General features: G+C 46.2%; 1 pseudogene across 1 annotated transcript; it reads left to right on the top strand.

Moving 5' to 3' along the window:
- Positions 1-730: 730 nt before the first annotated feature.
- Positions 731-16,189, top strand: LOC146982288 (WAS/WASL-interacting protein family member 2-like; annotated as a pseudogene). The gene is made up of 8 exons (XR_015036241.1): positions 731-889; positions 2,616-2,717; positions 4,661-4,793; positions 10,073-10,207; positions 11,243-11,891; positions 13,449-13,679; positions 13,832-13,933; positions 15,588-16,189. The product of XR_015036241.1 is annotated as a WAS/WASL-interacting protein family member 2-like (transcript).
- The last annotated feature ends 959 nt before the right edge of the window (positions 16,190-17,148 follow it).

Raw genomic sequence — 17,148 nt, 5'->3', positions numbered from 1 at the left:
TTATTTAAGTTAATGTTTTTTCTGTTTCTGCTGTCATCCCCTGGCGTATTTATGATGGTTTGGTTGTGTATTAATGTTGTATACACACTCATTTCATCTCTAACTGTATTCAGTCTTGTGTATACTCTTGTTGTCAATAAAGATGTGTTAAAAAACAACAACATTGTGTGATATATTACACACACATACACACAGACAAACAATACACATGTACACGGTACACAGATAGGGGTGTTTACCTTACAAAATGAAAAGATTCAACAAAAATTGCATTATTCAATATATTCAATATATATTTAAGTGTAAGCATTATGCCCGTTAAGGTTTCAAAACATTAGAATCAGTAGAAACAGTAGAGTCAGTGGAAGCAGCTGCAGCAATATGTGTATATACAAACAATAAACAAAACATATATACATAGAAAGGGGTATTAATATTATATTACATATTATAAGAATATATTATAGGTATTATTAAATCATAGAGTTGTTTGTAATAATTAATAATACTCCAAGGTTTTTATAGCTTTTCTGTCTTTCATATTTTGTAGCTGCATTCATATAATATCTGATTTATATTTTAAACTCATAAAAATTCGTTGTTGTTTTTTTTGGATGACCATTTGCATTTATGGATGTAATATCTTCCTTGTAAAATAAAGAGATTCAAGCAGCTGCAGCTCCTCTCTCCGGTGGTCACGCGCTCCGGTGACGCGCTCAGGTCACGTGCCTCCTGTTTGACTGGAGGAATAAATCTCTGCAGCAGCAGAGCAGCTAGCGGCTAACGGCTAGCAGCTAGCAGCTAGCGGAACCAGACCAGAACCAGAACCAGGACACGGACACATCACAGCATGAGCAGCTCACCGACAGAGACTCGGTGACGTGCACAGGTAAGACCCTCACCTGTCCGCGAGGAGGAGGAGGAGGAGGAGGAGGAGGATGATGATGATGCTAACATGATGCTAACATGCTGCTAGTCGGGAGCTCCCGCTGCTACAGCCTCACTCCCCTGCAGACACCTGGTCTGAGCTTCACAGGTGTCTGCGCGTGCATGTGCGTGTGCATGTGTGTCTGCATGTGTGTGTGTGTGTGTGTGCGTGAGCCCGGCCAGATGTGCTTGGCTGAGGTAAACATCTGGAGGAGCTAGCAGGGAGCGAGGCCGAGGGGACAGAACAGAACAGAGCATCTTTGTTCACTGTGTGTGGACCAGGTCCCGGTCTGGTTCTGGTCCAACCCGGTTTAACCCGGTTTAACCCGGTCTAACCCGGTCTAACCCGGTCCAGTCCGGTCCAGTCCGGTCCAGTCCGGTCCAGATGGAGACATAACGGCTTCATGGTCTGTGGTTGTGATCTCTGTGATGATGATGATGATGATGATGATGATGATGATGATGATGATGTGCTGTAACTGTAACTGTATGTGAAGCAAACATGACTGCTCGCTAATTCCACATGTTGAAAGGATGTTAAAGCTGCTCTATAGAGCTACTGTAGGCTACACCACTATACAGCACAGCTCTGGTGCAATGGGCTCTATGCACAGCTCCACTACTTCCTGAAATAAGGAAGTAGTGGAGCTGTGCATAGAGCCCATCATAGTAAAGGTTAGATGAGATGAATAAGATCCAGGTTGTGTATAATGACGTCCTTCGTATCTTGCTGAAGTTTCCCCGGTGGGAAAGTGCAGCCGTTAGTTTGTGTCCTGTATAATGTCCTCACATTCAATGCTGCTTTGTTAAGACATTTTATTTATAAGTTTATGTGCAGACTCAGACTGTGTCGATCCAAAACTGGAATTATAACTAATGTCTCTGACTGAGCCAACTCAGAGTGACACCAAATACACCTCCATGTTCTGGAAACACTGGTCTGAACAACTGAACCGTTCTCAGCCTGTGTGTGTGTGTGTGTGTGTGTGTGTGTGTGTGTGTGTGTGTGTGTGTGTGTGTGTGTGGTGTGTGTGTGTGTGTGTGTGTGTGTGTGTGTGTGTGTGTGGGTGTGTGTGTGTGTGTGTGTGTGTGTGTGTGTGTGTGTGTGTGTGTGTGTGTGTGTGTGTGTGTGTGTGTGTGTGTGTGTGTGTGTGTGTGTGGACAGACTGTGGTGCTGTCTGTTTCTCTGTTCATCTGTCTCTTTTCTGTCTGCCTGGCAGTTATTGGACTTGGAGTCTGTAAAATAAAGATATATATAAAATAAATAAAAAAACCTCCACAGTCTTCATGTGGATCAGGTTGAACACGAACCAGAACTGGTCCGGTTCGGTCCGGTTCGGTTCGGTCTGGATCGTCTCCAGTTCTCGCTCCAGTCTCCATGGAGACGTTTGGTCCCTCAAATCTGAGAGAGTGAAACTAGATTTTCTATCTACTTGCTCAGCCTGCGCTATTTATTTTTCATTTAAAGGTCCAGTCTGCAAAAACTGTCAAGGTTTATAGTTAAAATCTGAATCTACTACCATGAATATACAGTATCAGTATAAAATCACTATAAATAAAACCTGTCTGGTTTCCTGATTATTATTCTTTTATATCTACATAACAAGATTTTCTCTGGATCTGCTGATCAATCAACTGATTATTCAATGATGTGTTGTGTTTGTGTGTGTGTGTTTCATGTGTTTCAGGTCCAGTGTGTGTGTTCTTTGAGCAGCAGCAGGATGCCCATCCCTCCTCCTCCTCCTCCTCCTCCTCCAGGGGGACCCCCACCCCCCCCCACCTTCAGCCAGGTGACCACACACACACACACACACACACACACATAGTATACACACAGCTGTCAAGATTTTGCATTTTTATATGGAACAAAACACCAAAGATGTGTATAAATGTAAATAACATGCTCACAGGTCAAATAAACTAAAATATTAGGAAAAAATGTGAATTAAATTAAAATCTAGGTTTATTTAAATGTCCACACAGTCCAAACAGCAACGTTCTAGTTAAAGCCTTTTTTCTCACGTTTCAGTTTTTTGGTCATAAGAGATTAAAATGAACATAACTTTTGATCTGAGAGGGCTATCTCAGTTATTTAAACAGTTATGAATGGCTGAAAACTTCTAGTTTATGGAAATACCAAAAAATGAAAATGTAAAAATCCCACCAGAAATACACAACACCCTACAGGATATCTTCAAATGTGAAATACCCCTTGAGAGTAAGACTATGTATTTTGGGCACATACCTCAGGAATGGCCGAAAAGAGATAAACACTTGGTGAATATTTTGCTGGTGGCCTGTAAAAAGAGTATTACCAGAAAATGGTTATCACCGGAGAGCCCAACCATAAATATATGGATGGATATCACCATGGACATTTATAAAATGGAAAAGATAACAGCTTTTGTTAATCACAAATTGGAGAAATTTACATCATACTGGGAAAACTGGGTCAAATATGTCACGCGTCATAGGCCAGATTTTACTTTCACAAACCAGTAGCTATGATGTATGAGAAAGATCACTCCCTACCAGTACATCGTTCTCTTTTTTTTGTTTTAGTTGTTGTTATGGTTGTAAGTTTTTCTTCTCATAACTTGGATATAAACTAAAATACTATTTCGGCATTTAGGGCAGACAACAGATGCAAGAAGTAATGTATGCTCACATGATGTATATGCTGCCAATGTCTGTTTCTGAATGTCAATAAAAAATAAATTGTGACCCGTTCCATCAAAATGAGTCGGAAGTCGCAACGTTCTATTTTTAGATAATCAGCTGATAACGTGGAAAACCCATAGAAAATCAAAAAAATTTTTTTACCCTAATTTCAAAGCAATGACATTCAAAAACAATCTCCCAAAGTTTCACAGTCCAGATAATTGAGAAAAGGCACGAAAATGATGATTAAAGTTGACCTGCAACTTAAACCCTCTGAAGATGAGTGTTGCTTCGGTGCAAAACATGAAATATCTCCTGAACCGTTCATGATAGAGACGAGCTGTAAACTGCATCTGAATCGCGGGATTCTCCGCTTTCCGACGGTCATTGAATGTTGCATCATATGACGAGAAGGGACGGGTACAGAAACAGATGCTAAACCGAGTAGCATCGATGCTAAACCGAACGTAGCATCGATGCTAAACCGAACGTACACGCTTGCACATGTTTTACAAAATGTCAACAAAACATGACAACTTCTGAACCGTTTATGATAGAGACGAGCTGTAAAAAGCATCTGAACTGTGAGATTCTCTGCTTTCCGAGGGTCATTGAATGCTGCATCTATGACAACAAGGGACCGTATAGGGAGCGTGTAATCACGTGGTACAGGAACAGATGCCAGAGTCACTGGCAGAAACTTTAACTGCTATTTTCTCAGGTTTTAGAACAGAATAAGAGAGTAGGAGATCGTAATTCAAATGGCCACATCTAGAAAACCATCAAATGTATGACTCTGACCAGGGTGTCATTTTAAAGCTTATTTTCTAATCTTTCCATTGATACCAAAATCTCAACTTTGAAATGTGGGTCACTGTGACTCATTTTGATGGATCGGGTCACAATTACAAAAAAAAAAAGTAAGAATCCGACCATGAGAAGGGTTTTCCCAGGCCACCACACAAATAAATAAATACATGAATCAATATCAATACAGGATGTCCAACACAGCTACAGTGTTAGAGTTTTCACATAAAAGCCAGGACAGGAAGTGACTGTCCCCCCCCCCCAGGCCAACACCAGCCCCCCGAAGCTGAGCGGAGAGGAGGCGCGAGGCCGCGGCGCTCTGCTGTCTGACATCTGTAAAGGCTCGCGGCTGAAGAGGGTGTCGGTGGTGAACGACCGCAGCGCGCCGCTGCTCGACAGTAAGACTCAAACCCCAGAGCGCCAAACACCCCCCACAGAGCGCCAAACACCCCCCACAGACCACCCATACATCCGCTTATATCAATACCTACACCAGCAGCAGAGCCCTCCTCACCAGCAGGGGGCGCCGCCACCGGGGGCGTCGCCGCCGGAGCCCAGGACCACGGCCGCCGCTCAGAGTAAGACTCAATCCTTCTCTCCTCCTATTGGCTGAGTGCAGGAGGCCGAGGGGCGGGGCTACACAGCCGCCATGTTTCCCACCGAGCGCTGCGAACGTACACGCGGTCACCGGGCAACGCCGTCGTCACGCTCCTCAGTTTGATGCAGTCCTGTGAAGGCGGCGGCTGCTGATTGGATGAAAGAGACCTCGGCTCAGTCGCTGTCACGACTCAGAACAAACTCTGATCCAGGGTCAGATCAGCCTCGTCAACCAGCCGCTCCCGGACAGGCATCATGTCATTTCATTCTGAGGGAGAGTCTGGCCTCAGCCCCGCTGTAGCGTTTGGCCTGAAACCCTCAGAAGGCTTAGAGCCAATCAGCGTCGTCCGCTGTGATTAACACAGCACGTTGGCCAATCAGGGACCGGCTGGTGCAAAGCCCCGTCACTACACCAGCTTGCTGATTGGCTGAATGGGGTTGTCTGTCAACGCTACTACTCCCAGCCTAAACGCTGACAGGGGGATGAGGCCAGACTCTCTGAGAGATGAGATGAGATGAGATGTTTACGAGGCTGCCGAGGGTCAGATCGCTGTGAGGTCACGATGATGTCACTTCATCATGTGTAATGACCGTCTGGGAGCGTTTGTCTGTTCTGTCTGTCTGTGGTCTGTCTCTGTCCTTCTGCTGGTCTCTCATCAGTTTGCTGTAGCTCAGGTTTAACCTGGGTTTAAAGGATAATTTACCGTTGTTTTAACAATCTGGATCTTATTTCTAGCATAAAATCCGATCATTTCCTCCCCCAGATAACTTTGGTGTCATTTGGAGTCGTTTTGACGAAATTAGCCCCAGTGGAGAGGCGCGTATATCCGTATAATGCGAGAACACGGGGCAGCGCAATGCAGCCTCTAAATAACACATTATCTGCAGAGAAACTCCTTCATTTCACCAATATTTAGTTCTGATAGGCTAGTGCTATTCCCCTCTGAGTCCGGGGTTAGCTTGACCTACCGGGCAGCACTCAGAGATGACATCATCCAGGTCAGAGGTCAGTAGGTCAACCTACAGACCCCGGATGTTGATAACAGCTAACCCCGGACTCAGAGGGGAATAGCACTAGCCTATCAGAACTAAATATTGGTGAAATGAAGGAGTTTCTCTGCAGATAATGTGTTATTTAGACCCTGTAGACTCCATTATACGGATATACGCGCCTCTCGGCTGGAGCTCATTTCATCACAACCACTTGTAATGACACCAAAGTTATCTGGGGGAGGAAATGATCGGATTTTATGATAGAAATAAGGTCCAGGTTGTAAAAAACGGTGGTTATCCTTTAACTTAGGATCAGCTCAGGTTTAACTTAGGATCAGCTCAGGTTTAACTCAGGTTTAGCTCAGGTTTAACTCAGGTTTAGCTCAGGTTTATTTCAGGTTTAACTCAGGTTTAACTCAGGTTTATTTCAGGTTTATTTCAGGTTTATTTCAGGTTGAACCTCCAGCATCAAACTGCAGCGTGTGTCTGACGTCAGGTGAGGGGGCGGCTGTGTAGATCAGATCCTGCAGCTTCCTGCACGGCTGCTGAGTCGGCTACGGAGCAAACGTCTGTGATGTCATCCATCCTGTGGGCGGGGCCTCGACCCAGACCGATCACAGCTGCAGCTGATAATCAATCAATCAATCAATCAATCAATCAATCAATCAAATTATTAGTCGTTGAGTCAACGATCCTCTGTTTTCTGTCGTTGTAACTGAACGTTGTCCAGGAACCTGCCTTGGGACTACGGCTGAAATTTAGCAGTCGTGCTAAGTCCGGCGCATTTACACTCATGCTCAACGCATCAGTGTTGATGAATGTGCACTGTCCCAATTCAATAAATAAATGAAATGAAAAATGAAAAATGAAATGAAATGAAACAAGACGAAACTTTTGGGAAATGATCAATAATCGGCTGGTAACCAATCAGCTGCAGCCTCAGTGTTCGTGTCATCATAACCCATAAACAGTCGCCTGTTCTCATCCTGGACCAGAACCAGGACTCTAATGAACAGAGGTGGGTCCAGCTGTTGTCACGGTGATGTCATCGTCGGTCTCAGTGATGATGTCAGTGATGATGTCAGAGGCGTGTGCTCCGTAGCCCGTTGATCGTTAAGAACCTCCTCCCTCCATGTTTCCTGATGTTCCAGCTGTTGATGGTCAGGTGACTTCCTGTTCAGGGGAGCGCCGGGTCGGTTGATACACTTTACAGTTAAAGGTCGGGTCTGGAGTTTTGTGCCCAAAAATAAACATTCGACTTGTACAAATGAAATCCGTCTTAATCATCACCTCTGGGCTTCTAGTCCTGTGTGGTGGGGGCTGTGTCTGCAGCCCCCCCACCCTCCCCCTGCCTGTATTTTGGTCTTTTGCTCTGTTTTGTTCAGGTTTTGTTGCACGTGGACGTTTCTCGGCTGAGAGCTAGAGAGTCGCCAGAGAGCCTAGATATCTATGGAGAGAGAGTCGGTGTTTTCTCTCCAGCCAATGACGGAGCTCAGGTCAAGCTACGTGCAGCAGAGTAGTAGCTCAGGGCTGCTAGCCACTAGCTGTCTCTGATGCTAACGAGTGCTAGCAGGTCTCTCTCTCTCAGCAGCAGCAGTTGTCATGACAACAAAGTAAAATAAATACAGTCTGAGTGAAGCGCTGGAGCCGCGGACCGATTCCCCACCGTCACCGTCACTGGTAACAAGTATGAGGACTGTTGTAGTGAGCTAGCTCGATGCTAACTTCGGCTAGCGGTTAGCATCCGCCGCTAACACCCGCTTCCCAGTTCACCACAGCGGCATAACAACATAACACGGAGGCTCCCGGTGTTGGTGACGGTCGGCTATCGGCCCACGGCTCCAGCGGCTATTTCAGACTGTATTTCCTTTCCTTTGTTGTCATGACAACGGCTGCTGTCTGGGGGCAGGAGGCTACACAGCTTAGCCCCAGAGGAGGAGGGGCCCAGTTTCAATGTTTTGTTTACAAACTGAAAGGAACAAAACTCCAGACCCTACCTTTAAACGTCTTTTTTCAAAGATGACGCTATGTACACAAACATTTTTAGTGTAATTTAACACATATGTTGGATGATCGCGCTGTTTTATAACTTTGAACGTAAGTTGACATTTGTCTCAAACGCCCCACCTATGCGGGTCGTTGGGACGGTTGAAACAGCGTTTTAAACAGAAACTACTGACATTACTCTCGTTTTTATGCAGCATATCAGACAACATACTAGTGTACTCGTTATTGCCAAAATGTCACATCATTTCTCACAATATAAATAGGTCAAATAAATATTTTTGTCCCGTGCGTAATTGTCCATATTCGCATTTCGATTAAACTCACCTTTCTTCTTTTGTACGAGTTGTTGGATGACTGTATTTTCATTTCATTTACTTATTTCCCTGTCCTAAGTCATGTTTATGATACACAGTTGAACATATTGTCATTTTACCCTCGGCATTTTCCCCTCACTTTGCTGAATATCTGTTGATTCATGTCATAAACACGTTTAAACACGTTTAAATATGTGGTGTTTATTAAAAATACATGTTGTTCATTCAAATCGGTTGTTGTTCATTGCAGAACAATAGGGTATTAATTCGGTGATTTATATACAGATATTGATCGCGCAGTGTGACCACAATCACTACGCACGGTGGCGTGAGGGACATTTGAAACAGCTGCAGCGACGACTGACACTTCAACCTGTTTTGGCTCTAAACTTCTAAACTATGACATTGCATAGTTTAGGACCTGTTTATGTACGAATTCATCTGTTGTTAGGTCATATTATTATTATTGCATGAAACACACAATACAACTTTTGATCACAAAAAAACTACCGCACGTAACATTTTACTTTCCGTAGTCAAAAACCGGTTCGCGCTAATAACTTGTGAATGGCGTGACGTCATTTCACGAGCTTTCCCAGGATTGGTCGGTGTTGAGTGTGTATCAATCGACCCGGCGCTCCCCTACCTGCAGGGGGGCGGGGCCACACCTGAGCCCTCCAATCACAGTCCAGTTTTACTCCTGAATGATTATTGGTTTTCACTGATGATCAATAACCAGAGGAAGCAGGAGGTGAAGGTCTCACAGCCTCAGTGCAGTTTTCCATCTCCTCTTTTCTCTCTCTCAGTTTCTCTCTGGATCTCCAGTAGCAACAGGTCGGTGTCGGCCAATCAGAAGAGAGGAGGAGGCTCTGAGCCTCTCTTCTGATTGGCTGACTGTTTTCTACAGTGATCCAATAAAAACAGAGCAGATTTCAGAATAAAACACTCAGAGAAACCACACCCTGCCAGTTGTTGTTGTTGTTGGATGGATGGTGGGTCCAGGTGGTGAGGGGGCGGGGCTTAGTTGTGACATCACAAAGAGACAGGAAGTCCTGAGGAGCTGTAAACTCAGGTGACAGACCTGTGATGTCAACAACTGGGAGTAAACGACTGACTTCACTTCATCTCACCTCCTCCACGTGTTGCTCGTGTGTGTCGCTGCCCGATGTGTGACAGCTACGTACGGTAACTCCACTTGGACAAACTTAGTTGAAGTGACTGAGGATCACTGCCCTGTGTGGTCGCCACGGACGCTTCATCTTTTTATTAAAAAAAACGTTATTACTTTATCAGTAATGTAACTGAGGGTTGGTTGTGGTGGTTTGGGTCTTGATGCTCAGAAAACAGGAACAGAGGTAGAGACTTTTAGTGTTTACTCTCCTCTTTTCTCGCCGGCCTCATCACCATGACAACCACAAACAACCACAACTACCACAACACGGCTTTGTGATTTTATTTTATTTTTAAAGATCATTTTCACAGTACAGTATTTTAAATGTACAGAACTTTAAGCAGACTTCCGCTTGTACGTAAATCGGGCAGCGCCCAGATGAAGTTTGTCCCAGTGGAGTTGCCGTAGCCAGCGGTCCAAGATGGCGGCCGGTCTGCACATGCGTAGACCAGTATTGTCACAAATCGGGCAGCGACAGCGTGTCGTGGTCACCTGGTCTCCGTCCGTCCTGTGATGTCATCGTGGTGTTGTCGTGGTGACGCTGTGCTCGGGGGGCGGAGCCTTCTCTCACCTGTCCAATGGTTGTGGTTCCCAGAGCCCAAAGGAGGCGGAGCAGCAGCAGCAGCGGGGGGAGGAGCCAATGGGAGCGGAGCGGCGAGTCCGTCAGGTTCTGCTCCACCAATAGGAGGCCTGTTCCCGGGCGGCGTTCCCAAGCTGAGGCCGGTGGGAGGTGATGACTTCTTCTTCCTCTTCTCTCTGGTTGTGTTCACACCTCACGGCTCAGATCACATCAGATTCAGGCGCCGTTATCCACCTTTTCCCCAACGTCAACAACGTAGCCTGTTTTGCCGGTTTTGCTTTTCTGGTGGAATTTTATGTTTACGTTTCCATGGTTTCGGTAGTCGCGGTAATCGATTTCTTTTTTTTTTTCAATGAAAATATGTAAAACGCATGGATCATCACAGCAGCTTTTAACAGTGGATATCACACAGACTGACATCCGTGTTTAAAGCCAGCGTTATTAGATCCATGCGTTTACCGCAACTATGACAACGACTGGAAACCATGGAAACGTAAACGTACAATTCCACCAAACCGGCAAAACTGGCTTCTGGTTTTGACCATAGATGACGTTCAGAAACATGTGGATAGTTCTCATAACAAAAACATCTCAAACAATGTCAACTTTGCATCAAAAGTGACATAACTTACTGAATGACACTTAACCACAGCTGTCAGAAGTATTCATTGATGGTTATGACAGCTGTTATGTCAATCTGATGAAAACCTATTCAGGTAAAGTGTTAGCGAAGATGCTCAGCTCTGATTGGCTGTTCGACCGTCTGCATGTTGCATCAGCAGCGACTCAAACAACTCGCTGGAGAGGAAATAACCAAACAAAATAATCGAACAATAATCGATTATTAAATTAATCGTCAACTATTCTGATCATCTAATAATCAGTTTTTTAATTAATAAAAGCTCCAGATTCTCTGATTGCAGCTTCTTCAATGTGAATATTTCTAGTTTCTTTGTTCCTTTATGACAATAAACTGAGTCTCTCTTTGGTTTGTGGACAAAACAAGACATTAGAGGACGATGTCGTCTGGTGGTTTGAGAAACACTGGTTGATGTTTTTAGACATTTTATTGACCAGACAACTAATGGATTAATGGTTCAAATAATCAAAACATTAACATCTTCTTCTGTTGACCTTTGTTTGTTTGTTTGTTTGTTTGTTTGTTTGTTTGTTTGTTTGTTTCAGACGGCTCCTCCGGTCGCTCCCCCTCCACCCGGGCCGCGGCGCCCCGCCCCCCCAGCCATCGCCACGACAACGCCGACGCGGAGAGCCCCTCCCCTCAGGCGTCGTCGCCCATGGAGACGAGTCGTTCCCGCCCGGCGCTCCCCTCCCCCTCCTCCCCCGCCCCCCCTCCCCCCCCCCGCCGCCGCCGCCTCTCGCCGTGGCAACGCCCCGTCCCCCCCCTCCTCCTCCTCCTCCTACAACAGGGAGAAGCCCCTCCCCCCGACGCCTAGCAACACCCCGCCCCTCCCCTCCAAGCCGCCGCCGTCGCCTGGCAACAGCCGGCGCCCGCCCACCGCGGGGGGAAACGCTGGCTCCGCCCCCTCCCCCTCCTCCTCCTCCTCTCTGGCCCCGCCCCCCCCGCCGTACCGCGTCACCAACGGGCCGACGGGGGGGGGCGAGGCGGCGCCCGACCTGCCGCAGCGCCACAACTCCCTTAGCAACAAGAGGACGGCTCCGTCGCCGGGGGGAGGCCACGCCCCCTCGCCGGGGGGAGGCCACACCCCCACCAGAGGGCCGGCCCCGCCCCCTCCCCCCGCCTCCCCCACCCCCTCCCAACAGGGCGCCAACAGGCCGCCGCCCCCCGTCAGAGAGGCGCCAGGTAGAGGAGCAGGTGAGGCCTTTACTACTGTGACTGGTGCATCATGGGAAAAAAAGGAGAACAGTTTGATGAAGAGAATGGCTGTACTCGAAACCGCATACTTATACTGCTAGTACGGACTGATTTGGCCAAAATGCAGTAGTATGCAAGCATGATGTAGTATGCAAACAAAAGCTAAATCTACAGTATGTGAAAAGTTCCCGGATGTCGTACTGATTCGGGAAATATCTCCAGTATCCGACCAGTCTACATCGCGTACTGTATCCCACAGAGCCCCGAGGCAGCGCTGCTCAGGCATACTTTCACCTAGAGACTCCATTTAAACTTTAAACAGTAGACACAAGTCTTGTGTATTGTCGTATTACTCCACGTTTTGATAGGTCATATAGTTTTTGATCAATCCCTGATCAATGAGCATGATCATTTTTGGAGAAATTATGAGATTATAATGGGTGTGTATTGCACGGAATGTTCGTGTCAGAGTGCGTGACATCATCGGTTAGAGTGGGAGAGATGCCAGAAAAACTCCAGATTTTTTTCTCTTTCCACACTCGGCCCGGCCACAATTTACACTCTACACACATAATTTTTTCAGAAAATTGTAGACAAACTTGTTCTGTTTCTCATCATGTGCTCAAAATATCAGAGAGACTTACAGAATTTACAGAATAAGCCGCTGAGTGCGGCCACGTCTGTCTCTGCTCCTCATTGACTCCAATACATACTCCAATCCCCATGTTGACAGAGATGGTAAAACCGGCAGTAGCCCTGTGGCCCTTTATTTTACTATTAGTGGTGGAAGTGCTGGGCGAGCCGACCAGCGTTTCCTTACTTTCGATTTTGCGGATGCTGCCCGACAAGTCATGAGAATAATGCCGCGGAATCGCCTTTTATGGTCGGAACTATCCGTATTGATCTCCTGTATTGATCTGTATTGACCCGTATTGATTTGTATTGATCTCTATTGATCTGTATTGATCTCCTGTATTGATCTGTATTGATCTGTATTGATCACTATTGATCTCTATTGATCTCTATTGATTTCTATTGATCTCCTGTATTGATCTCTATCGATCTCTATTGATCTGTATTCATCCGTATTGATCTGTATTGATCTCTATTGATTTCTATTGATCTCCTGTATTGATCTCTATTAATCTCTATTGATCTCTATTGATCCTTATTGATCTCTATTGATCCTTATTGATCTGTATTGATCCGTATTGATCTGTATTGATCTCTATTGATCCTTATTGATCTGTATTGATCTGTATTGATCTGTATTGATCTGTATTGATCCGTATTGATCCGTATTGATCTCTATTGATCTGTATTGATCCGTATTGATCCGTATTGACCTGTATTGGTCTGTATTGATCTCTATTGATCTGTATTGATCCGTATTGATCTGTATTGACCTGTATTGATCCGTATTGATCTGTATTGATCTCTATTGATCTGTATTGACCTGTATTGATCCGTATTGATCTGTATTGATCCGTATTGATCTGTATTGATCCGTATTGACCTGTATTGATCTGTATTGATCTCCTGTATTGATCTCCTCAGCTCCTCCTGTTCCGGTCCAGTCGTCGTCGTCGAGGGCGGGCGGCAGAGAGGCTCCGCCCCCTCCCCCCTACAGGACTCATGGTAGCCCCTCCCTCTCCTCCTCCGACCCCCCCAGCAGAGGGAAGCCCCCTCCCCCGCCCACCCGCACCCCGGCTGCCCCGCCCCCGCCCCCCCCTCCCCTCCGCAACGGACACTCCTCCTCCTCCTCCTCCATCCCTCGCTCCTTCGTCGGTGAGTCGTCGTCTCTCCGTCCTGTGGCTCTTCTTCCTCCTCCTCCTCCTCTTCCTCTCCCTGCTCTCCGTTCTCTCACCTCTGACCCCTGACCTTTGACCTTTAACCTCTGACCTCTGACCTGATGTGTGTGTGTGTTGTTTCTTCTCCAGACGACTTTGAGTCCAAATACTCGTTTCATCCTCTGGACGATTTCCCTCCTCCAGACGAGTACAGACACTTCGCTAAGATCTACCCCAGCAAGGCCAACAGAGGTGACACACACACACACACACACACACACACACAGATTAGAGTATAATGCAGTAGAATTAGAATACAGTACAGTAGTATAATACAGTAGAGTATAATAGAGAACAGTAGAATATAATACATTATACAGCAATTAGTTCTGACCGAGTAATTTGATTGGACAAGAGACGTTCCATAGTGCTGATATTCAGTATAACAGCACTGGGACTTTTTACAGACAGTATCACTCCGCCACGCTCCCCATACCGGAGCTGTTCCATCTCTCTGCTGCTGCTACTACAGTTATAAACCTGAACATTAAAACCTGGACCTGACCTGGTCCGTCTAAGTGGAGATAATTCTCAGCCTGAAAAAAAGAAATCGCCGCGGGGCAACTACGTTTTGACTGCGATGTGTTTTGATATTAGCGTTAGCTGTTGTTAGCCACGTAGCTCAGAGCTTCAACTGTGTTTATATTGATTACATAGCAGATAAACAAATGTAATACGGTATCGATAACGTCTCTGTGTCTTCACGCTGGTCCTGTTGCTCCGGTGCTGATCAGACACGGGCTCAGAACCAGAACCAGCACTGGAAGCAGCTCGGTGGAAAAGCTTGTAGCTAGTAGCAAGCTAGTATGAAATGTTTATGTGTTGCCTGGCAACAGCCTTGTCTCCCTTCCAGTTGCGGAACTATTAGGAAAATTAATGATTAGATAAACAAAGTAATCATCATCTCTTGCAGCTTATTACTGTTGACTAGTAAAATGCGCTCGTAGCACTGTTAAAAGCAATTGATATTGATAAAAGCAACATCACACAGAGGTCGTGCTGTTGTACTGTAAGCGATATTTTTTTTCGTAGGATGAGTCCGGGAAAGTCCCGCCTTTCCCACCGTTCCCGCCTCTGATTGGCTAGATGGGCTCCATTTTCGACTCTGATTGGCTAGAAGGACTCTCGCCTGATTGGTTGTTTGTTTTGGCTGTAAAACGGCTGTGAAACGCAGCGTGATAAGTGCCTAGATCTACCTGGACTCTCTCTACTTATCTGGCCTGTCTAGCCTCTACCGGGTCTTTTTACTAAACTTAACCAACTCCTTTCTTCATTGCCTAAACCCAACCAATGGCACAGTTACACTTCTCTCTCAAACTCAAAATGTAAACTTGGAATATAAATTTAAAAACTAAATTTTTCGGAATGTGAAACCAGCGGGGATCGAACTCGGGATTCACCACACCGCAGGCGAAAACGCAAACCGCTTCGCCATGGCGTCTAATTACTGTTAAAGTATCAGTTGTGTGTATTTTATGTTACTACAGTACTGTTGTGAGATGACGTCAATCGGAGGAGAGTTCATCCAGCCAATCAGAGGCGGGGAAGGCCTCTAGGGACTTTCCCAGACTCATCCTACGAAAAAAAATATTGCGCACTGTATATCAGCACGGTGTGATTATCTACGACCCAATCGCACCTGTGCTGATAAACAGTTCAACAGCACAACTTCTGTGTGATGTTGCTTAAGTATAATACAGTACAGTAGTTTAATACAGTATAGTATAGTACAGTAGTATAATACAGTATAGTATAGTACAGTAGTATAATACAGTACAGTACAGTAGAGTCTGAAGCTGCAGATAAACGTGTTGTTGTTGAGTAACAGTTGTTTGTTGTGTTTCAGTGATGAGAGGAGCTCCTCCTCTTCCTCCTGTCGGCAGGTGAACTACAGCTGGAACACACACACACACACACACACACACACACACACACACACTCTGACACACACACACACACATCCAGCATCATCGTCCCTGCCTTCTCCATCACCGCCTCTCTGCGCTTGTGGCTGATTGGCTGACGGTCGGCATGACGACGGACGAATCGACCAATCGTGTTTGAGGACGACGGAGCTTCTTCTTCTTCTTCTTCTTCTGCAGCTCCTCTCTAGTTTCTGCACTGGCACTTTCTGTTTGTGAGAAGAAGAAGAAGAGCTGACGGACCAGAGACGAGCCCCCCCCCCCCCCCCCCCCCTCCTCTTTATTAGCATGGACCTGCTTTATGCTAAGCTAGGCTAGGCTAGGCTAGGCTAACCCTAACCCACACTGAACATCTAACACTGAAAGAGAAACTTGTAAATATGTTGAACTGGTCCTTTAATGTTCAGAGGAAACACTGATCCCTGGATCCTGGACCGATCCAGATCACCGGTGGAGTGAAGCGACGTGATGAAGGATCTTCAGGATGGAAGCAGCTGTAGTTTTATGTTGATACTTAAAGGGATACGCCAACATTTTTTTTTTTCGTGTCTTGCCTCACTCCTGAGTCCATGACCAGCAGATAGACACCATCCTTTCCACTGTGCGTGCAGTAACCATGGAGATAGAGCCGTATCGCCCGTAATTAGCTTAGCTCAAACACTGGAAGTGTATGGGTAGTGTTAGCCTGCCTCCACCTAAAGTCACTAATTAGCTGCTTTGAAGGCACTTTCCCCAAAGACAGTCCGTGTACGAGGAATAGTATACATCAGGCATCACCAAATGGCGGACCTCGGTCCGGACCCGGACCGAGTGATGGTTCGATCCGGACCCGAGACCAATCTCTAATAATAACATTTTTTTCCGACGGGACAGCGGGCTCAGCTATAGGTCAATACGGCAGCTTCACTCAATTGAGCCAATCAGATCGTTTGTTTACCCGGTGCGGCCAGTGCGTCTGAGAGGGAAAGAGAAAGGAGACGGAGTGATGACAGCTTGTCTTGCTCCAAAATAAAAAAAAGTTGATGCTGAAGTCAAAGGCGAGCCGCTGGGCGTTTGTGGCCGCCGCCGCCGCCTTGGTTAAGCGTGTGTGCGCGCGTGTGGGGGCCGTTCAGAAGGGTCTCTTGCGCGCACAAGCCCATTACTTTAATGTGCGCTCACAACGTCGTAGCGGTGCGACGTGCTTGTTTCCTGCTTCTCCGCCGGTGTTGTGTTGACCCCCGGTTCTCCCTCGGTTTGTAAACTTCTTCACGCGGAGCTCTGCCCCGTTTGGAAGGAGCAGGAAGCTCGTATGCGGGAAGACGTCGCTTCAGAGGTGTAGAATGTGTGTTAGAGAAACACCTATTTCAGGACTACTGACTTGTATCACCAGAACAGAACAGACATATCCTGTGATTTTCAGCCTTCCTCCATATTTAATGGAGGGGGACAATACAATGACAGTGCAGCTATCAAGATGCTTTTGACACCTTGGCCTCAAAAAAAGAA

The sequence above is a fragment of the Trachurus japonicus genome, chromosome 8 (assembly GCF_045865225.1).
Source record: "Trachurus japonicus isolate A0001 chromosome 8, Traja_1.0".
NCBI classification, from domain to species: Eukaryota; Metazoa; Chordata; class Actinopteri; order Carangiformes; family Carangidae; genus Trachurus; species Trachurus japonicus.
This window is presented reverse-complemented; position numbering and strand designations above follow the sequence as displayed.